Raw genomic sequence first — 23,563 nt, 5'->3', positions numbered from 1 at the left:
GTCAAATTAATTCCCACAGACCAAGTGACCACTGTATCAGAGATGTTATGTCTGATCGATGTACATAACAATGGACTGCGCACCCATCACTGAATGTATAAGTATATACATCCGAGCGATCACAAGAGCTGTGACCTTGTTAAATGTATATATCTCATTCTATAGTTTTATAGCTTCCAGAACAGTTCAGAAATCAGGCAGGTCTTATCCTGAAAACAAGGCAGGACATTCCAGTATCATCTTCACTTTTCCACTGGGAAACGGCACAGAGAAGTTAAAATCTTTTCTTTTGAAAATGTGCTTCAAAATCTATTAAAATCATTATACAGCATTCTGATTCATTTATCTGATGCAAGAGAAATTAGCTTTAACGTAGACTCACTATTAAAACAGCTGTTTAGTTTCACACACAACTTATATAATTTCCTATGAAAAACATAACAGAAGGGGATGCTCTGTAGAAGCCAGGCATGAGCCCGAAATCACCATGCCCAGTGACGAGCATCGGCTACATGGGTATAAAGCCACCCATGCAGTGGAATTGCACTCGGGAGTAATGGAGCACCATTTAATACTTTGGGATGAATTGTATAGACCAGTTGTTGGATCAGGTTTGTGCATTCAGTTATAGTAATAGTGACTGAAGTGTCGCTGTTGGAGCTTGTGAAAGAAGAAGTAAAAGTGATATTTTGACTTTTTGTTCACTTGAACCCTAGGCTTATATTTGGTTGTTAATCTTAAGTCTTATTTATCAGTTTCTGCCAGTTTTTCAGTGACTGTTTTGAAACTTTTGTAATTTCTGTAGTGATGGCAGTGAGGAATTGTAGGCCTGCATATGGACTCCTAGGATTTAATTGTGGCCCTGTACATGGTCTCCTAGGATTTAAGGCCATTTATTTATTTATTTATTTGTTTATTAGTTAGAAGTTCTTAAGTTGACTTTGTACTATGCATATGCGTATCTTGTCTTTTGGTGGCCTTCTCTGTAAGTTGACTCCGCAGCTTTGCTCCTGATTTTTTAGAGGGTTGACATATTGACAGTGGAGTGTCCTAATGGTCATAGAAGACCGCCTGAAAAAGAGGCGCCAAGTTACAGCATCAGTGAAGTGTTTAACCATTCTCTGGCTTCCATAGGTCATCGCTACTAAACTAGAATTTTGATTAATTTGGATGCTTCTATATGCAGAGAGGGAGGAAGAACCATACAGAGAAATTCAGCTAATTTCTCTTGCATCAGATAAATGAATCAGAATGATGTATATTGATTTTAATAGATTTTGAAGCACAAGATTTTAACTTCTCAGTGCCGTTTCCCAGTGGAAAAGTGAAGATGATACTGGAATGTCCTGCCTTGTTTTCAGGATAAGACCTGCCTGATTTCTGAACTGTTCTGGAAGCTATAAAACTATAGAATGAGATATATACATTTAACAAGGTCACAGCTCTTGTGATCGCTCGGATGTGTATACTTATACATTCAGTGATGGGTGCGCAGTCCATTGTTATGTACATCGATCAGACATAACATTATGACCATCTCCTTTTTTCTGTGCTAATTGTCCATTTTATCAGCTCCACTTACTGTATAGTTGCACTTTGTAGTTCTATAATTACAGACTGTAGTCCATCTGTTTCTCAGCATACTTTGTTAGCCCCCTTTTGCCCTGTTCTTCAGTGGTCAGGACCCCCATGGACCCTCACAAAGCAGATTATTCTCAGCCCTGCAGTAACACTGACGTGGTGGTGGTGTGTTAGTGTGTGTTGTGCTGGTCTGAGTGGATCTGGCACAGCAGTGCTGCACCTCAGTGTCACTGCTGGACTGAGAATAGTCCCACCAACTAATCCAGCCAACAGTGTCCTGTGGGCAGCGTCCTGTGACCACTGATGAAGGACTAGAGGATGACCAACACAAACTTTGCAGCAGTAGATGAGCTGTCATCTCTGACTTTACATCTACAAGGGGGACTGACAAGGTAGGAGTGTCTAGTAGAGTGGACAGTGAGGGGGAAACTGCTGTGTTTGATCCACTCATACCAGCACAACTCACACTAACACACAGATAACATACCACTACGTCAGTGTCAATGCATTGCAAAAAAAAAAAATGTAAAAAATTTTTATTGACACAAAAACCTGTAAGCATGCAAATGCTTGAATGTTCAGTGTTTCAAGCATTCAAGCATTGTTAGCTTTTTAAAAAAAGTGTATGATATAAAAACAGTAATATGTATCATATAATCAATTAAGCAGTGAAAGAGATGTAAAAAGTAAAAGCTTTATATCTGAGGAAAAAGGACCACAGATTTGTTTTGCTTGAGTGTCTATGGGCCAACAATCCTCCTGAATTTCAGCAGGGATTGAGTTACAATGCATTTCCTAATGCACCTAAAAAAGGCACTGTCCTTTTCTTTCCTGTCTCACAGCAGAGGGTTTTGATGATTTGTTCTTGCATCAGATTCCAACTTCTTCCTGATTTGGTTTAAATATAACTCGTAACTATTCCAGAGTCATTGTCATTATTACTTAATGATTTAAATGGGGGGGGCTATCCTACCCACCCAGAAAGCGAGGCCAATTGTGCTCTCTTGGACTCCTGGCCACAGATGCCTGTTGCATTACCAAGGATTGAACTCGCGATCTCCTGCTGATAGGGCCAATGCTTAGACGGTTGGGCCACTCAGGAGTCCCAGAATCTCTACTTTTATCCGTATTACTGCCCATTTCCAGTGGGCTATGAGTGAGAATTCATTCATTCACTATAAAGTTGCACCATGTTTTTGATGGGCAAAAAAAAGAGAAAGCAGTCAGAGGAGTTACGAAATCAGGTGAGTTGGAATCCAGTTGCTGAGTGTAAAATTATTTTAGCCATTTTAGGCATCTAGAACCGGAGCTTTTTTTTTTTTTTTTTGATTACTGTTCACTATATAAAATATGGGCACACTCATTCAGAGTGCAGTTCAGATTGTTAATCAATAATTATTGTTTTCTTGAATATTTTGTTTATTGTGACTACTTTTTTGTTCAAAAAGGCAACGCAAGGAAACTAAAATGATAAAATTTTTAATTTAAGTCACGTTCTTTACTAATCAAAATAAATGCAGCATCAATCAAAAATTGTGTTATTAATAGAAAAGAGTAAGTAAACATCAGAAATATTTACTGTTTTGCATTAAAAATAAAAAGGGATGCTTGATACCATTTAAGACCTCTACACATGCTCACTTGCTCTGCCCTCTCTACTTTAAACCCACGTGTTTTGTTGTTTTCATACACTTTGACAATTATTAAAGTACTAGCAAACCCTTATTAAATCAGACTACAGTGCTATTTTGGCTTAGGGCTGCACGGCTAGGTCTGGTTGAAAACTGCCTTACACTTGTGCGAAATCTATAAACAATGAACAACACTTCACTTCCTTTTCTTCAGGTGTAAAGGATGGTGTGGATCTGGGGAATGAGTAATAAAGAAAGCTATTTCATCTTACTCAATTCCACAGTGTGTTTGTGTGTGAGAGGGAAAGAGTAAAGCTATTTCAGATATGAGCAAGACAGTGCAATTGTTTCTGCTGTCAACTTGGATGATGCAGCATAGAAGAGGGAATAGACGTTGTTGGCGCAGAGAGCCAGAACAAGGGCTGCTTCTGACATTGCTGGGAACAACAGGCCCATTTAAATAAAGCGGCGCTGAAGAAATACTGCACTAAAGCAGAGGAACCCTGCTGCTACTGTACACTGACCTGAAAGCACGCTCAGGCATTCTGTCTCCTTCTTTGTCCATATCTCTCATGGGCACTCATAAATACACATGCTCAGTTGCACAGAGGTCTGCCCACAGATGTGGCCTTACTATTTGATTGAAGATGTGTCAGAAAGTTACACTTTCACGGTGTGTTCTAGTGCCGTGTGCTATGAACTTGCACTTATCTCCTGTTTGGAAACACTTTATTTCTTGGTCGAGTACAACAGTGACAGGCAGCGAGTGGTAGACTGAACAGTGACATTGTGCCAGTGTTGTTCAAGAATCTAATATCTGTCCTAATAGCTCCACTACGCTAACTCCTTTGTGAAGACTAACCTATGAAGCCTGAATGTGTCAGTTCCCAGAGCCAGGAGAAAATCACATCAGCTAATAAGAAACTCAGATAGCGATGATTATAGCTTGTGATGGTTAACCAGTTGTAAAGTCCACCTCTATTGTTGTAGTTGTGCCTTCTGCAGTTAGCTGGGAGTGATTGAGCCAAATTAGAAAAGCCTTCATTTTAGCCAGATGGTCAGATCCATGCTTTACATACAAAAATGCAAGATCTGACTGTAAATTAACTTGTAACGTATCGTGTCATGATGCAAATATGGCAGTTGTGTTTTCCTATTGTTGCACCCCTGGTCTCCAGCACAACGCAGTTACAACCAATTATTTAATTTGAAATTCAGGCTGTTAAAGAACTTCATTAAATGCATGATGTTTCCAAAGTCCTTGAGTAATGTTGTTTATTAATCTTGATCTCAAAATAATCGTACTTATAATCGTAATTATGATTTTTGCCATAATCGTGCAGCCCTAAAGGTTATTGAGTCTCCATGTAAGCTTAAGTAACGTTTAATTATACTGAATGTACTATTGACATCACTCAGTGAAGCTGTGCACTAGGACATGGCAAAGGCCCTTCTAGGTTCCAGTCATCTGTGTGGGTGTGCAATATTTAAAGACGGCTCCTAGAAGACTACAAATGAAGAATCATCTTCAAATTTAATTGCAAATTAGTTTTAAGCTCTGTAGTCCAGTGTTTTCAGAAACTTATTTACTTATTACCATGAATAAATGTAATACATGTCCTGATTACAGCAATTAGTTCACTTTTAGTTGAAAATCAGGCATTTTGGTATATTGTCCAGCTGTTAGCTGAGTTCTGTCAGCAACACTTTTCCTAATGTTGTACTTATTGGACTGACCCTAGAATGTTTAGTGTCACTCAGTCAATATCTCACCCTTTCACTGTCCCATTGAAATGCATCCATGATTGATGTATGTCATAGTGAGATACCTTTTAAAGCTTCTTCTTAAGAAATGCGAGCTGAAGTGTAAGAGAGCTAATTGCCAAAGGATAAAAGCCTCTTGTTGTGTGAAGTTGATAAGAAGCTGTTATTTTCCCCTGTTAATGGCATGTGAATATTCCTAGGCCTGAGTAATGGTTTGGTTTTATACATCAGAGTATATAAAGTGTGCGTGCATGTTTGTGCGTCAGCACCTGCATGTTATTGGTGTTGCTCATTCCCAATACTTTTGTGTATGCAGAAAAGTTGTGTACAGGAGTCAACTCCTATGTGGCTTTAGATGGAATTCTCAGAGGGAGATGGATGTGGCATGCACCTTTTGTGTTTGTTCAATTCTTTTTAAAGAAAGGAGCAGGGATTAGTCTTCGTAACAACTGCCAGGACTAAAAGGCTAAAGGAGGTCATTTGCATGCTTCGTCAGGCCGTTGGGGATTTCAGTTACTTGCACTGGAATAACTTTCGTTGTGGGACTGATTGATGTTATAGTTTATATTGCAGTTTTATGTGCTGTTTGTTGTGTATTGCATATGATTCATCCATGAATGTGGATTAAATGTGTTTGCGTTTGACCTGAAGTAAATTTAATGCAGTAAGCAGTAGATGCATGATGTACAGCAGCCTTTGAACTTGTGGTTTAGACAGCATCACTGCCACTGAGGTTAGCACTTGCCTATCTGCAGAATAAGCCTCCTGTCTGTGTGTGTGTGTGTGTGTGTGTGTGTGTGTGTGTGTGTGTGTGGGTCAGTGACGAATCCTGACGTGACAGCAGAAAAGTCACATGAGGTGTGAGAATATGTAAATAAAAATGACTCATTCTCTCTCCCCCTCTCTCCTTCTCTTTTTTTCCATCTCCCTCACTATCTCTAATAGGCCGGACTGACAAACATTTTATCACTAATACAATACAAATAAATAAATAAATAACTAGTCATTTTGGCCAAAATGTGCCCTAAATAATTAACCATTAACTGACAAATAACAAGTTTTTTTTTTCCCCCTGACTTTCCATTATTGGTTTTGTTTCTAATAGACAGCAGTTCCTATTTGAAAAGGTGAGTTTGTCTTTCAAGAAATGCTTGTAAATTGTACACAGGAGGGCACTATATGTAATAAGTGTTAAAAAATAGTGATAAACAGTTAAAAAGAATGATGTTTAAGAGCACTTTTTGCAAGGACATTAGCACAGCTGCAACAATGTACCATAGTAGAAGCAAACGCCTGCAAGCGATTAGGCAGACATTTATTTTGTCCATGTTCTTCAAGAGAACGCTGTAATGTGCAGTAGTGTAAAGAAAACCATGCAAAATTATATAGAAGGACAAAGTCCACAGTGACTGCTTTTATGGCGTTTGTTTTTGCTTTAAACTGGGATAGTAATGAGTAGAAACATGCCACGAAGGACCCCTTCACCATCTCCCACTGCCTATATGGCACTGGACCGCTCCCCCATACTGCTGGGCCCACATAGTTTCCCAGCGTTGCCTTTTTTAGGCTATCTGGGTTACTTGGACTGCCCGAGCGCCAGGTGCTTGGCCAGGAACACTACGCCAGGCCCCTAGGTGTAAGCTTCATTAACGCTCTCCTGCACTGGGGATTTTGGATCTGTTTAGGCCCAATCCCACGATCACGAAGCTGCCGATTAAAAAGCTAAGTTCAGCCTCATACTCCTAGCGCTGCTCTGTAGGTGACCCTGCCCGTCTGCAGTGACAGCAGTGGGTTCAGCTCCTCACTGTTTAAATACATTTAGGGCATCACATGCCTTCAAAGAGGGGGATGACAATTATTTATTAGCTGTTAATGAATTAATGTAGTTTTTTGTTTGTGCTCTTTTTTTATTTGGTGACTCGTTTGATTGATTGATGCGTAAAACTGAAGCTCTGAATGAAGCGCGAGTGCCCATGCTTGTCAGTCTCCATTGGATAAATGGCAAATGTCAGTGCAATGTTCCATTTATTGCTATAGTCTGGAGACAAAGCAGGAAAACACGTCCTGATTATTTTTTCCAGGCTGTTTTAAATATGATTCACCTGTTCTATTATGTGACACACAAGTGAGATCACCACAGCTGGAGGCAGCATATTGGAAATGGCTGGAAAACCTCGTCTCATCTGTTTACATAAAAGTTGCTGACGACAGTTGATTACGTTTCCGGTTCTTGAAGGGTTGTCCCATTTCATAGGGGGAAGATTTCAAACACTACCCATTATAACTCAGTTTGAAGGGGGAGGGTTACACTCGAAAACAAGGGTTAGGGATACAAATAAGAAATGGGATTGGGCCTTGGAGTGGGTCCTTACTCCAGATCTGTTTGCCGTGGGAAACCCTACCAGGAGCATACTGCTCCAGGCAACTTGGCTTTCAAGATCCCTGGACCATTACATTAAATTACATTACATTTAGCAGACGCTTTTATCCAAAGCGACTTACAAATAATGTGGTACATAGAACAAACATAGTCAGGCCTTAAAGGAGGCCAAAGGGTAATAGCGGGGTAGAGAAGGGAAGGAGGGCAAGAAGGAGATGAGGTTGGTAGTGGTTAGATTTGCAAGAGGCGATTAGAGTAAGTGCTCCCTGAAGAGCTTGGTCTTCAGGAGTTTCTTAAAAATAGCGAGGGACGCCGCTGCTCTGACAGTGGAAGGTAGCTTGTTCCACCATTGGGGAATCAAGTATGAGAACAGTCTCGATTGCTTTGTGTGACTGTTTGGCAAAGCTAAGCGACGTTCATTGGAGGATCGCAGCGGCCGTGCGGTGCTGTAAGCCTTTAGGAGCGAGTGCAGGTAGGAAGGAGCCTGCTCTGTTAACACCTTGTAGGCAATTGTAAGAGTTTTAAATTTGATACGAGCAGCAACCGGTAACCAGTGGAGCTCAATGAGCAGTGGGGTGACATGCGCCCGTTTTGGTTGGTTAAAGACCAGACGCGCTGCAGCATTCTGAACCATCTTCAGTGGTTTTACAACACAGGCCGGGAGGCCCGTTAGTATGGCATTGCAGTAGTCGAGGCGTGAGATGACCACTGCTTGTACCAAGAGTTGGGTGGCTTGTTGTGTTAGAAACGGCCGTATCTGTCTGATGTTGTACAGCGCAAAGCGGCAGGACCGAGCCACCGAGGCAACATGGTGTGTAAAGGAGAGTTGGTCATCTACCATAACTCCCAGGTTCCTAGCAACCTTTGTCGGGGAGAGTGAGAGTGAGTCGATGGTTATGGTGAAGTTGTGTTGAATGGATTGTTTAGCTGGTATAACCAGAAGTTCAGACTTGGACAGGTTTAGTTGAAGGTGGTGTTCCTTCATCCATGCGGATATGTCCGAGAGGCACTGCGATATCCGCACAGAGATCGACGGGTCATCAGGCGGGAATGACAGATAGAGCTGGGTGTCGTCAGCATAGCGATGGTACGAGAAGCCATATGAGCGGATAACCCGGCCTAGAGAGGTGGTGTAGAAGGGGTCCCAGTACTGATCCCTGGGGAACCCCAGTGGATAGCGAGTGGGCTGAGGAGAGCTCTCCATGCCACGATACCTTGAATGAGCGCCCAGTGAGGTACGATCTGAACCATAGTAGCGCATTGTCTGAGATACCCATGTTTGATAGAATAGATAGGAGAAATTCATGATTGACTGTGGACCACACAAGCCCTTCTACCATGACAAGGCAAGGGTTCCAGAAAGGTGCTCATCAATGCCTTATTGATTGGTATAAATTACCATATGTTTTGGTGTTTTCTTTTAAACCCTTTAGATGCCCAGGACCTGTCAGCATGCCAAAACCTTTTTTTTTACGCAATTCTATGAATTAAGAATAACTCTCATAGTTTGCATTGTTTTCCATGTAGTTGCTGAAAGCTTGGGGTTTATTTAAGGACTTTTCACAACCTTGGCAGCATTTTTGCCAATGCTAATAATTCATGTAACCTTAATAGTGGCCGAAGGATCTGTCAACCAGGCCCGAGTTTCTGATTTCTTGTCCCTGTCCAGTCCTCTACAGAATAGTCTGCCCAGTTGTTAAGTGAGGATATTTTTCATGTTCACTGTGCTCCAGTGTTGCTAGGGTTTTGGACCTCTGACCCCCATGTGAGCGCAAAGTGCTTTGCACATGAATGATCATTGCTGTTCAGACCCACCAGCTCCATCCCAGTGAAGCATCAGTGTATCTCCTGAGCAGTGTACCTGTCGTCTGCATGCGATACGGCCAAGTAGTATAGTCTCAGTGGAGACATGAGTGAAGCATTAAGTGCTTTTGGGTTTTTAAAGAATGTTTGGTGTCACAATAGAGGTTTTTTTCTTACTGCTGAATGAAACAGTCATATAACTTGAGAAGTGTGAAGGGTGGAGAAGGGCACCATTGTTTTGAATTTGTCATTGACATTTCGAATAATTTTGATGGTTGTTTTTTGTTTATGAATGTAATTATTATATCTGCTTGAAAATTACACTTTTTGTTATTCGGTTGTCTTTATTTTGTAAATGCTTAAAAATGAACATTTGTCTACGTTGAAATCTGGAGTAAGATGCAGTGACCATTGCATGCCAGAGTGTCACACAACTGAGATATTGTTGTAACCCAGTTTTAACAATCACCTGCCCCTATACATCATGGAAAAACATGATGTTTTTTGTCATACTGAGTTACAAAATCAACTAAACTCTAAGGCAATATTAAGAAGTTTGATTTGTGAGGCTACAGGGAAGGTAGCCTTAAGACACTGCCATAATGTAGATTCAGGTGAGATACAGATTAATTAATTTAATAATAATTGATTTCTAACGCTAATTCCTAGTCCGAATACACTAAAACTGTCCTGATAATTAAGGTGGCTAACTGATTTATTAATCCATTTGGTTAATTCTGTGTTGGATTCACTTGGTATTTGTCTACTGAGACACAAAGTGTCATTAAATGTATGTATTGAATGAGGTCCGAGGCTTACAGATGTCACATATTTCCGCACATTTCCGAAAAGGTTTGATCATTTTCAGTGTATTCCCATTAAGAATGGCACATTTTGTAATACTCAGTGTGTCAGTGCATTGTCTGCGTTTAGACAAGCAATGCATTTAGTTTTTGAGAAAGACATCTTCAAATTATACAATCTGTATTAGACATTGGCTGTGATCTTGTGCTAAACCAAAAATGTGAAGATTGTCCTTCCGATGTGAAGTGTGAAGATTGCCCTTCTGATGCTTAACAAACTATTTTATTATTCTTGCACAAAATGTGTGTCTGCTCACTGTATTTGTGTAAAGGTTTTAAAAGTATTTGAAGTTTGAACTTTAACAAAGATGCATTTCTTCAAGGTTTACGTGTGTTTAATGATCCATTTTGCTTTTTTTCTGGAGTGAACCAAGACCTTTCATTACATTTGAAAAAAATCTCTGCAAAGTGTCTTTGAACATTTTTTTTTCTTTCTTAGTTTTCAGGCAGAAATCATTAGCATTCTTCTTACATTGCTCTATGAACCTACCTGATTGTTCAGAATACATGAATAGAGTGACTAATTTAAAATGCCTTAAAACAGCACAATTTTGTAAGAATAGTTTGTAGCAGTCAATATCACTTCAGTAAGATCTGCTCAACACCTGCTTATTTGGTGGTTCTGTGGATAGGCATTTTTTCAACCATAAGCTTTTGGCGGAGTCTATGTGCATAGCAGCCCAGCAGGAGAGTCCAGCAAATAGTGTGTTAGTCACAGCAAGCACACTGACTGCAGTTTTCAGTGGTGCTAATTTCTACTCTCAAACACTGTTATTCCAACAATGCAAAATGGGGGGGACAACTTTTTTCTGTCTCTTTGGTGGACGAGACTGCAGCTGTGTCTCTTGGTTCCTCTCAAGGTTTCTTCCTCTTTTAGGGAGTTTTTCCTTGCCACCGTCACCGCTGGCTTGCTCATGGGGGCTCGGACCCAGATTTTCTTTTCTTTTCTTTTCTCTCTGTAATACTGATTGTCCTGTAAAGGTGCTTTGTGACAACGCCTGTTGTAAAAAGTGCTATATAAATAAATTTTGCTTGCTTGCTTTGAGTGTCTGTCAGATTCGATTTCTGGTTAGTGCCGAGTGATACAGCCTTATACCAGTATACCCCTAGATCCAGAAACCTTCATTCTGCAGGCAAATGCGTAGTTAACTTCTAGCCTTTCTGTCTTCATTATGGTTTAAGCTACAAACATTATACACATATCAGAACACTCAGCAAACTGGTTGCTTATAGCATGTCATCTTATGACGCTATCATCAGTGAGCAATTTGGCTTGGTAAATCACCCAGAATCCTGACAGTATTGCTTTCCTTTTAGCCTTCAGATTCCATGAATCACACATCAGAGCACTCAGCAGACCCTGCCCTTACAAACCAGATTTTATCCACCTCTGATTATCCATCAGCCAGCAGTCCAGCTGCAAAATCACCTAAAACCCATTCAGCCAGACCCACTGTTAAACCTGCCATTAGCTTTTCACTTTGGTCTTCACCTGGCAAAAAAGAGTTAAAACGGTGATGTGATTTACACATCACAGCAATCAACAGGACCAAACTGACTTTATGGAGGTTCAGCAAAGATTCAGACCTTCTTAACATCGGCTGGATGGACAATCCTTTTCCAGTAGTTGTCTGTGCTTATAAGCCATATTGGATTCCATTATCGGTCATAAAACAAACTGGAATCCAAATGACTCTAGGTCTGTTCTGCATTAATCTAATGGCTATTTCTAATCTCATTTTCAAGTTGTGATATGTGCCTGTGGTTGCTTGGCTTCCATTGAAGCGTTTAGGAAAACTGACGCTCTGTGTTTTTATCACAGCATTTAAAGGTGTATTTCTGTTAATCATGGACTTCTTGGTTCTTTAGTGAAAAAACGCTTGATTAAAGGTAGGCAGATGCCTTTGTGTGACCTTGATGGCCATTTATCAAGGCCTGAGTTGCAGCCAGCTCTAGAGCTACATGAGTGTTTCTGTCTAAGGGACTAATGTTATCTTTAGTCACACACACACACACAGGCTCTTTCTTTCTCTATCCACACTTCATATGCCTGATTAATGGGGTGTGTGTTGATATGATCTCACGGCTGTTTCCCAGGGTGATTGCAGAGCTGCACTGAGGCGCATTTTGTCTCTGTCCTTCACACGCTATCACAATGCTTTATCGCCGAGATTAGCCTCATGCTGCTAACTTAAAGGCAGCAGTGCACATTGATCTTGCCCATGATCCCCTCAACTGTTGTTGCCTTCAGATAATTCGCAGAGAGAAGCCGAAAAGGAGGGCGATCACTATCGATTTATTGCTCCAGCCATTCATTTTGCTCTTGATGGTTATCTGGTCAATAATCCAAAAAAAAAAAGAAGTTTTCTTAGAAACTCTGTGTATATTTGAGTGAACCTTTGAAAGAGAGAGCGGATTGCATGATGCCTGTATCCTGTTCATCTTTGTCTTTTATCTACTTCTCTTTTAGTATTCAGTCTTTTTTTTTTTATTTTATTTTAACAGGTGTTCTCATAGATATACTTGTTTCATATGTCACGTTGCCTTGCTTTAATCCCAACACATGAGTTCACCTTAAACACAGAACAAAGGCTATGATGAAAGAAGGTAGAGGAAGCTGTTGTGGTCACATGAAAAACCTGGCTCCAAAGGGCTCGCTGTGCTTTTAAGGTTGCTAAGATTAAAAAGTCAAATGCTCTTTGAATACCAGGCCTTCGTTTAACTGTGAGAGAAAAAGCCTCTCTGTACTCGCAGCCCAATCCAGTGTCTCAGATCCAGGATTCTGACTTCTTTGGTTAGTTTTGGGAGTGTGTTTTTAAAGTTGACATTTATTTCTCTCTTCTGAAAGATTATTTTATAGGGTAGCAAAATAAAGGATAATAAATTGCTGTCATATTAAAACCTCAAAAGTCATTAAAACCATGTAACACTTTCATATACTAATTGAAAATGCCAGCTACTGTTTTCATTGTATGGACATGGCAAGGACCAGTGTAAGTAGTGCAAAATTATATTGAATAAAATTTTGTTATATTCACATTAGGATGGATGGTTTGGCATAATGCTATTACTGTACTTCATTTTCACATATTTAAATAATTTACATCACAACAATGAGATTTTCTGAATTTTGGTAAGCTGAAACAGACAAAAGAGGGTTTTTTTGGAACCTTTATTTTGAAGAGCGCAAAGGAAGAGTTTCTTGTGACTGAGAATAGCAGAAACTGGTAGGCTTTACTTCTGGAGTGCATGTTGATATTTATAACAAGATGAATTGGGGATCAGATCACAAAATATATACTTTTTTTATGTCATAATTTTTTTTCTATGTAGATATGGGCTACTGTGAATGAATGAGTTGTGGTATAAGGAAAGTGAATTGAAATGTAATACGTCTATGTTCTTGATGACTTGGCCTGTTGGTAGTGCACTCTTTTCAGTAGTATGACTAGGCTCTACTTGCTGCTGGATCCGAGTTGTGGTTACTCTGGCTAATCCTAGTCAGCCCTGAGACATTGCCTAGTCATTGCATTCAACACTGAGAAGATATGATGGGCAGAAAGCAGGGCCTCGTGCAGCGAAGACTGAGTGGATATTACCCCTTGGTGTCCCTCCCACCCATAATACTGTTTCTTGGAGGGATTTCAACCACTGCAATATGGGGGTTTGATGGTGACATTTTTCCACCATCCTCTTCGTTGGACTTTAGACATCCCTGAGTGTCACACAGCATTATGCACAACTGCAGCATTAAGCAAGCCTTTGTACTATACCTTCTCATCCTAAATATTAGAAGTTGTTCTGTTGGTTGGAGAAGTGTGTGTGTGTATACAACATGGACTTGTTTGACGTGAGTGCACTTGATGAGTGGATTGCGTTTGGGATTCTTAATGCTAACGACTTGGTATTGACAAAGGAGTCACAGCTTTTAGACATGGCACAGAAAATTCTATAAACTATTCATTCTTGTGGTTTAGCTTCCATCTTTTCCATTTGCATGGATCCTGAATAATTGACCATGGGCAGGGCTATTATGTATGCGCTGTTAACTCTCTGGAAGCATGCAATAGACCTTGGCTGCCCTTGTAACTAAGCTAAGGGAAATAGTCTATCTACAAAGAGCTTTAGTTTGGTGTGCCAGAGTTTTGGCCAGTACATGTTGCAAGGTTCAGTGGAATTACCTCTTCAGTCTGAAAAGTTCTGAGATTCATCTTGAAGCACACAAAGACAACTAGGTAAGGCTTTCTGATTCTGAGTAAGAGTGTCTATATGATCTCTGTTTATGCCATGTTTCTTTTTCAGCCTTATAAGTAAAGCAAGAACTGCCTTGATAACTAGAACATGATTCATGGTACCAGGCTGCTTAAAGATGTAAACTGGAAGTATGACTGTGATTATTAATGTGTAAAAGTTATCAATACTTCTTACATATAATCTATGGTGGATAACGAGTAATTAAAGGTTGCAAGGACCAATTGAGAATTATAACATAGTGATAACAAGTTTCTATCAGCTTCAGAGCTTTTTAAATAAATGCACAATAAAACTGCAAATGATTGACAAGTGCAGTTAATGACAGTGCCAAAGAAAAGTAATTTTAAAAGAGTGAACAGTCTAAGGGTGTTTTCACATATAGCTCTTTTTAAATGAACTAAACTGAGTAATCTTAAAGTGAGCCTGAAAGGGAACCTGCTGCAGATGACCTCCGGGCTTTTTGTGTTCACAATGTAAGCGACCTATAAAGAGGACTCGGTTTTCTTTCTGGTCCTTTTTAGCATTGATGAGATCTCAGACCACTTTCACACCACGCACAGTGTACACAGTGCTCACAAAGTGGGCAGCGTTCTTTCATGAAACAAACCAAAACAAAAAGAGGAACTGCCAGACACACCTGCTGGTTTCCTATTGGCTACCCTGAAGCAATTGGCCGAGGTGCATCGTGTAAAATTGGAAAAGTAACTGTGCGTGTCTGTTGCAATGGGTTCTGTTTCTCACTGTGCTCTTCACTGAGCTCCAACCGAAAATCTGCATCTTCAGTGAAAATAACATATTTGAAAGAGATGCAGTGAATTTTCATTCATTCAGTGTGAAAGCAGCTTTAAACTCTGTGTTGCGTGTGTGTCTAGCATTAGTCTTTAACACAGTAAAAACACATGGACTCTCATATTACCACTTTAATATGTCAGTGCTGCTGTCTTGTCACGAGATCACAGGCAGGCTGTATCTTGAGTAGTACTTGATAAATGATTTTAAATGTTTTTACCTACTGAAATGCTGGAAGACTGCCACATGTGCATGCAATAAGCCCTGAGGTCTTTACCATAAAACAAAAGCGGACTGGGGCTATTTTGTTTTCACAATATATAAATCAGTTTGATCACAAAACACATGATGAGCTAACCAAACTGTTCGGTTTGGCTCATTTTTGGGGCTGTATGGAGAGGTCTGATTTCGGTTGGCATGTTCACGTGTGCATAGAAAACCATGAGTCAGTGGTGCAAGTCCATTTTAGATGCTGAAATGACCGAAGTGCAGCCTAAATTATCTTTTGTGTTTATCATATCTGTAGTAGGCAACTGCTGTATTGCCATTGCAAATGGGTATTGGAGTTCCTATTTCATAAGCTGTGACTGTTGGGTCCCATAATAAAGGCTGTTGTCTCTGTTCAGGTTAACAGGTGGTAAAGAGCCGCAGAGGAGCAATTGTAGACCTTACTTCCTTTTATATGTTGCTTAAGAATAATATTTGGTTTCTTGTATTGAATTAAATCTTCATTTGGAAATACGAGGTTCAAGAACAGTCCAGAAGTGCTACTTCTTCCCAGAACATGTTTCAAACTTTGTTGTCAAAGCAGCACTCATTTTCAGTGGTGCCAGCCTGCAAGCCCTGCTGCCACTCCTCTCCCTCTCTGTCCTCGCATTTCTTCATCCATGAAAGACAGCAAGACTATCTGCATTCAGATCAAACGCTCACATTGCTTTACTAACCATAATCCAGTAAAGCAAGCGGAATTGATGCTTCTTTTGGAACGGCAGGGGTTTGCAATGTTGGACGGCTCTGTAGGGAATGTTGGACGGCACATCTCGGGTCTCCATTGACTTGTGTTGTATCATCTGCCAGGTGTTCTGTTGAATAGAAGCTGCAGGCAGCCCACAGCACTTCTTAAAGGAAAAGTAGATTGGAGAAAACAGCCTCAGTATGGAGAGGAGGGTGTCAGAGTGGTTGCATAGTTATAGATTTCCAATACTTCTTTGCTCTCAACTTTTCATCCTTTGTAGTGACTTGTTTTGTGATGTACAGAAATAGAAACAAATGTTACATTAGTAAAGCAGTGGTTATATCTCATTTAACATTAGTTTGTAGTGACTGTATAGATTGAGAATACATTGTCATTAACTGGGTGATATCTAAAGTTCTGTTATAAGAATAGCTTTTCACTTTCATTTTTAGTTCTTTATCTGCTTTTGTATATGTCAGTATCTCAACTCACCAGCTGATTCTAGTTAATCTTCTGAAGGAAAGTTAACTTTAATTCAAAGATGCTGGCAAAAGATGCTCTTTCAGGCCTGTGAAGGTTGAATGAGAACTGTTTTAACTAACACTCTTAAAAATAAAAGAAAAGCCCACCACACTGGGCACAGAAAACCTCTTATTTCTCTGAAGAACCTTTCAATGATTGGTCAGTTTTGTAAATGAAATGTATGGCGATGAAAAACGTTTATAGAACTTCTACATAATACAAGATTTTTATTTTTTTCCTAGAACTGTTCATCCAAGCCAACAACCATTTAGGAACCTTTATTTGTTAAGAGTTTAGGGAAAACTAGACTTTAGAGTAGATGTAACACTGTCTTTACACAGATCACTCCACAGTTTTGCATCTAGGGTTACACCCAAATCCTGCTCCCATTTAACCTTTGACTTATCTAGATCACTTACAGATTGATTTGATAGAAGTGCTGTATACGTGTTTGATATGATTTTCTGAAGTGGTTGATCTGAATGAAAGAACCTTTCCATTGGTGTCATTGTGGGTAGATTCAATTTGTGTTTACTTTTAGTTCTGATGAAGTCTCATAGCTGTAGGTAACAAAAAAAATGTATTATTTAAATTATATTCCTGTTTAATCTGTTCAAAAGACAAACACTCCTTCCTTGTAGCAATGTTCTAAACGATGATTTCCTTTTTTGGGCCATTCACTAAAATCTTTATTTTGAAGCAACTGTGGAAGTAATCCATTTCTCCATAGGGGTGTTTTACTTGAGAGAAATCCTTAATTTCCAAATAATTGTTGAAGCTTTCCCCATGTTTGCACTAGGTGGAGAATTATGGGGTTATCTGTTGCCTTTTTGACTAACTTTATATCCCATTTATATGTTAGGTCTATAGGGGGCTCTTTTATTTCTAATTTTTCAATATTTAGCCATGAATATATTTAAATATAATATTTATATCCACTAAAACTATATGATTGCAACAAATCCTGCAAATAAGAGAGAGACGTTTCTGGATTAGTTGAAAATAAAAGAATATCGTCCACAAAAAGTGATATCTTATGGATGTCTGAATCAATCTTAAATCCTTGAATCTGAGGATTAGTTCTGATAGCTTCAGCTAGCGGCTCGATACACAGGGCAAAAAGGGCTGGGCCCTGTCTCCATCCCCTAAATGAAGAAAATTTAATTTGAGGTGACTCCTTTAGTTGTTATCATAGCTTTAGGGGATCTGTAGATCGATCGAATCAAATCAACGAAAGCATCACCAAAGCCAGATTTCTCAAGAACTTTAAATTAATATGGCCACCCGACACGGTCGAAGACCGAGTGGCTGTTTCGAGAGAAACAGCCACTCCTGGTATATTGTTAACTTTGTCAATATGTATTATATTAAAAAACCTTAAGTTATTCAAGGAAAAATGCTTAATAATAAAGCCTGTTTGATCTGGATTAACTAATAGCAGAAGATGAAATTCAAGTCTGTTGGCTATCATTTTAGTAACCAGTTTGTAATCTGTATTGAGAAGTGAAATTGGCCTGTAGAAGGCACACTGTAATGGATCCTTCCCCATCTTATAAATAACGGATATGATGGCATTAGAGAAACATTCTGGAAAACGTTTATCCTTCCTTGCTTGCTCAAGTACCATCAAAAGTGGAATAAGGAGGTCCTGAAACACTTTATAAAATTCAGGAGGAAATCCATCCTCACCTGGTGATTTATTGGATGGAAGTGATTGAGCAGCTTTTTTTTTTTTTTTATCTCCGAGTTAGAGAAAGGTTTATCTAATATTAGCCCATCTTCCTCCTTTAAACTTGGTAAGTTAACTGAAGAAAGAAACCGATTCTTTTCTATCGAGCCACCTGCTAACGGAGAATTATACAGATCAGTGTAATATTTCCTGAATGCCTAATTTATCTCAGTAGGGTTATATGTTATCGTATTACCAGTATTTATCGCACTAATCAGATGAAAATTCTGCGCTACTCTAAGTTGCCATTTCTCTCCAAGCTCGTATTAGCGTTGTTTTGATCTTATAATAGTAGCTTTCAGTGTCCGAATCTTCATCAGTTAGCGGCTGTTCTTGGGCGCCATCTTTAGCTTCTTCACCGTCAGGTATTTGGGTGTTTTTCTGTCCGTCCTTTCTCATTTTGGATTGAAGGTCCGTTATCAGGAGGTAGTTGGAAGGTTCTACCGCGGACTGGGAACAGCCAAGGACGTATTACAGCGTTTAACACAATTTAAACAAAATATTGAGGAGCTCGAGTGGCCACGTCTGTTCAGCTAGGTGGCATCACGTGACCCCCCTATGTATTGCTTTTTGGTGAAAATGTCTTCAAACATTTTGCGTTTTTGGCATATTGCCTGCCTTTGTCCTCTTATATAAGTTTTCTAGCTTTTTTTGTGCTTCACACAACTACAGCCAGAGTGGTCTGTGTTACAGCGCTCATACCGTCATATTTTAGTATTTGTGCATTCCCAAGCAACAAAAGTGAGAGAAAGCGTTGGTTCCTGCTTGTTACAGTTAGCTGTTTATAGCAGCTGTATTACTTGAAGCAGTGCTCTCTCACTGGCCCAGCAGAGCCAAATTGATGTTTTTTTTCTGAACTATGGTGATGGAACAATGCAAGAAAGTGCTGAAGTCTCACACAGCAGACAAACAACATCCTCCTTTTAGGTAATTTTTTTTTTTTTTTTTTGGTGGGAGAGAATCACAATGTAGGTAAAGCTACGGAGGTCTGATATATTGTGGTTCTTTCACCCATCAAACTACTATGACAGCGTAGAAAAATCCAAATGTCTGTTGCTGTGACATGGAAGTGGTAGAAGTGAGGGGCGGTGTGTGATCCTTCACTGACATACCTAGCCAACATTGTTGAGTTTAGCACCTGTAACTAGATTGCCCAGCATTTGTCACCAGACAGCTGTAAAAAAAATCTATTTTTAAAATATTAATATTACAAACATCACAGTTGCGCTGTGCATGTAAGCGTGCTGCTTTAACCGGCTGGTAAAAACAGTTAACCTAGGAAAATCTCTCCCACTGTTCCATGATCCCAGATCCAGATAAAATGTTCTTCTGCTTGGCAAGTGTTTGTCATGTTCTGACCATAAAGAATAGTTTAAAACCACAATTAACCGTCTAGTATCTCAACTTTTTTAAACTTTCACTCAGGGGCAAAAATCAGCATTTAACTTGAAAGAAATAATGATTTGACCTTTATCATGATAATTATCAGTATGGACTGCTATGAAATTTTTTTAGCATTATTTTATCATGATTTTAGCATTTCTGGCCATGTCTTCCATCCCTAGTACAATCCTTTTGTTAGCCTGCAGAGGGCTTGAGAGCTTGTATTAAAGAGGTGAGCTTACAGAGGGGTTATTAACACACTTCACTTGGGGGTTACCTCAGCTCTCAGTGGTCTTCCCTTAGTCAGCCTGGTTTTGTCTCGCAAGTATCTGCCCCTGGCAGTGTCTCTGTTTTCTGTTGGTCATAAACCTCACCTGTCACACACTGCTCTACACTACCTTTATCCAAATGCATAGTCAGTCATTTCACCACTTATTGTTCTCTCACTCCCTCATTCTCTTTCTCCCTTAAACTCTGAACTGTGTCGAGTACCTCTAGCCCACACCATTTTTTCTATTCTGCTGGGCCGGGTTATCTAATTGAATTAAAGTTCTTGCCTAGATTGCCACAATGGCATATAGTACGTTTGGAATACAGGTCAGACCTCTCATCAGTGGGAAGATGATTCCTGGCTGTTATTAGGTAAGATGATAATACTTCTCTGATTTACATGACTCTTTGCCCCTTTATGTGGAATAGGGCCTTACCAGTCTGTCACTTTGCTGATAAAATTGGCATCTGCTGAAAATTGCGCTGTAAAAAAAATCATTGTTTTAACTTAAAGTATATAACCTGGTTCACTTGAATTACTGTCCTGTTCACTTGCTATGACAAGCTCAATGAACACACTTACTCTTTTAAATTAAAACACTAACTTATTTACAGTGTGTGTGTGTGTGTGTGTGTGTGTGTATATATATATGTATATATATGTGTGTGTGTGTGTGTGTGTGTGTGTGTGTGTGTGTGTGTGTATATATGTATATATATATGTGTGTGTGTGTGTGTGTGTGTGTGTGTGTGTGTGTGTGTGTGTGTGTGTGTGTGTATGTATGTATGTGTATGTATATATATATATATATATATATATATATATATATATATATATTATTGACACACTGCCACCAAAAGAACACAGATATTCATAAGTGGCTTGTTATAAGTTTCATATTGTACTTCAAACACTTATCTAATTACAGAGATTGCCAAGTCTAGAATTATATATCGGCAGATAATTGCTTAAGAAAAATTATTATACTGGCAATGAGTCGATGTTTAGATTTAACAATATTGCGTATTGAATGTTCTCATATGGTCCCAGTGCTAGTGTGCCTATTAATAGTTCAGTGTTATTTCTACAACCTGTTGATTTGAAAATAAAAGATCAATTTTGCTTGTAAAAAGTAGTTCTTTGATCACTATCAGTTTAATTGCTGTTTGTTATAGAGCACAGCGCAGTTCTCAACCACTTAGTTCTTAACCACAGCAGACAGTGGAAGCCTCCGATCATGAGCCGGCTTTCTTCTCACCATTAACTGTAGCCAGAACCGTGGCATTTTTATATCTCAGCACTCAGTGCCACGTGGCGTACTGGAGACATGTACGAAAGTAGTGCCCTTTACACCAATCTTGATGTTTTCTGTTCATGGTTATGGTCAGAATTAAGATGGTGCCGATTGGTAAAATGTCTTTCTAAAGTTCAAATTGGATAGTCACAGTTATTGTATTCAGTAATAGTTTATACAGTATATATTGACATATTAAAAAAAAAAAAACAATGTATTGATAATGTTTGTTCTGTATTTCAACATTCAGTATTTGTGGCAGGAGTTATTAGATTATATATATATATATATATATATATATATATATATATATATATATATATATATATACTCTACCGATCCATTATTAGTCACATTTTGTTATTTACCTCTTTGTTTGATACACAGTACACAGCATGCATGTTGGGTGTTAAATGTTATGAAAAGTGACTTGTTTTATATTGATATTATATTGATTATCTTTATATTATATAATGTTTTATATTCTTTTCTTTTTCAGTTTAAACTTTTCTACATTTTGTTTTTCTACAAATTATGTGAATTAAATGAAGTTGAAGAGTACTTGCATCATATTAGAATTGTCTGAAATTGGTTTTATATTATTGAATAGTTTTGGTTAGGAGTGTATATCTGTAACTGCAGAAGTTAGTCCCTATGGAAACGCCCACAAATCGCTGCTTCCTCCCTGTGACATGTGAACAATATTTGTTGCTTGCTCTCGCAAGAGTTTTATCTGCACTGGCACAGAAATATGTTTTGCAGACTGATTGTGATCTATAATGTCTAAGGAATGTTACTGCTTTTCCCTGCAAACCTGCTTAAAAGAGTGTGGCAAGAGACTGTGGATGTGCCTCATGGCATTCCAGAGTCATATTCCGTCTCTAAAATAAAGGACAAGCTTGAGGATCTGAGTGAATTTTGATGTAAGCATTGCTGCAAAAGAACTGAGTGACTCATGTCGCAGCCCTCAGTGGAATAAGGGGCTTTGTATCCTCCATCAAGGGCAAAGTATAGCCTAGAAAGTGTCCCACTGCTTTCCTACTTATACAAGAACTGAGAGTCAGCACAGTTGTGAAAGCTTCAGAAACCCATCAGCACACACAAAACCAAACCCTTTTACCTTGGTTTTTAGAGTCATACTATCTAAGCCACTGTTTAAAGAGCTGCGATATGTGGAGTATTCAGCTGTTTGAGCCATGCTGACTCTTGACGTTTATGTTTTTATGCTGTTTGAAGTTGTGTGAGATTCTCTGAGGAATTCCTTTTACAGGAAATAGAATGAAGTCAGTGCGGCCAGGTGGTTTTCAGTGATGTTGACTTTCGCTGTCCAAGGTGCTGCTCAGAACTGCTCAGAGTACACTTCGTCTGCAAGCAGTATTTCCCTTTCATCTTTGATTACAAATCAGTTTTGATTTAAAACAGGCATTATTCAGTTCACTCATTAGTGATTACATTTTAAACATTTTTTACCTGTTATATGTTGAGAGGTAAATCTTTCTTTTTGCTGTAATTAAAACAGACCTAGTTACATGAAATAAATAGTGAATACATAGTGAATTACAGGTGCATTTGATTTACTTTCTGCAGTTGCACTGGTTTAGTATCAGGTAATGGCAAAAATGTGAAGGATGTTTTTTGTCCTGTCAAAGAAGTGCCACCAAAAAAAAAATAATCCAGACTTTCTGCAGAAAGCCTTTTTCAATGAGTTGAGAAATAACTAATACTAAACTAAACCCTACTTTAGTTCTAAATAACTGCAAATTCTAAGGCATGCATTTTAGTTGTTTTTGCTTTATTATGTTTCATAATACTGAAGCTCATGCAGACAGCCACCATACAGTTAATTATTATCTCAAACTGCAGTACGAAGGTGCCACTATTGGAAAACCTTGTCAAGGCAACAACCCTGATGTTCCATTCAGTCCTTGCCCACCAGCTCAATCTAGCACTCTGAGTTTGCACGCATTGGAGCAAAGGTGATCCATGATTCATGCAAAAGGCTGAATGATTCCTAGCTCTGTCAGGGACCGTGTGCCTCTGCAGCTGGGGTTGGGGCTAATGAGAGCGGCTAGCTCTGTCCCAGCAGGAAATCCCAAACAAGAGGGGGCCAATTAATTAGGCTGCTTATTAATGGCCCGTGTGTGCAGGGCACCCAGCGTCACTCAGAGGGCCGTGTTTGAACACGCCGCCAGTGAGAGTGGCTTTGAGAGTGAGCAAGGTCATCTTGCTTTGCGCCCCTCTGTCAGCCCCTCTGAATTTTATGTCCAAGTTTCAGTTTGTTTTATTTCTTTATTTTTTAGCATTGTACTGATTTAACACTCTGGATTTGATGTCCTAGATTGGT

At 39.2% G+C, this 23,563-nt stretch overlaps 1 protein-coding gene across 1 annotated transcript in view; it reads left to right on the top strand.

Annotated features, from left to right (window-relative positions):
• ctnna2 (catenin (cadherin-associated protein), alpha 2) overlaps window positions 1–23,563 on the top strand; it is a 539,090-nt gene that overhangs the window by 39,629 nt on the left and 475,898 nt on the right. The window lies entirely within an intron of this gene.

The sequence above is a fragment of the Pygocentrus nattereri genome, chromosome 22 (assembly GCF_015220715.1).
Source record: "Pygocentrus nattereri isolate fPygNat1 chromosome 22, fPygNat1.pri, whole genome shotgun sequence".
In the NCBI taxonomy this organism is placed as follows: domain Eukaryota; kingdom Metazoa; phylum Chordata; class Actinopteri; order Characiformes; family Serrasalmidae; genus Pygocentrus; species Pygocentrus nattereri.
Note: the sequence above shows the minus strand (reverse complement) of the source record. Positions and strands in the feature narration are given on the sequence as shown.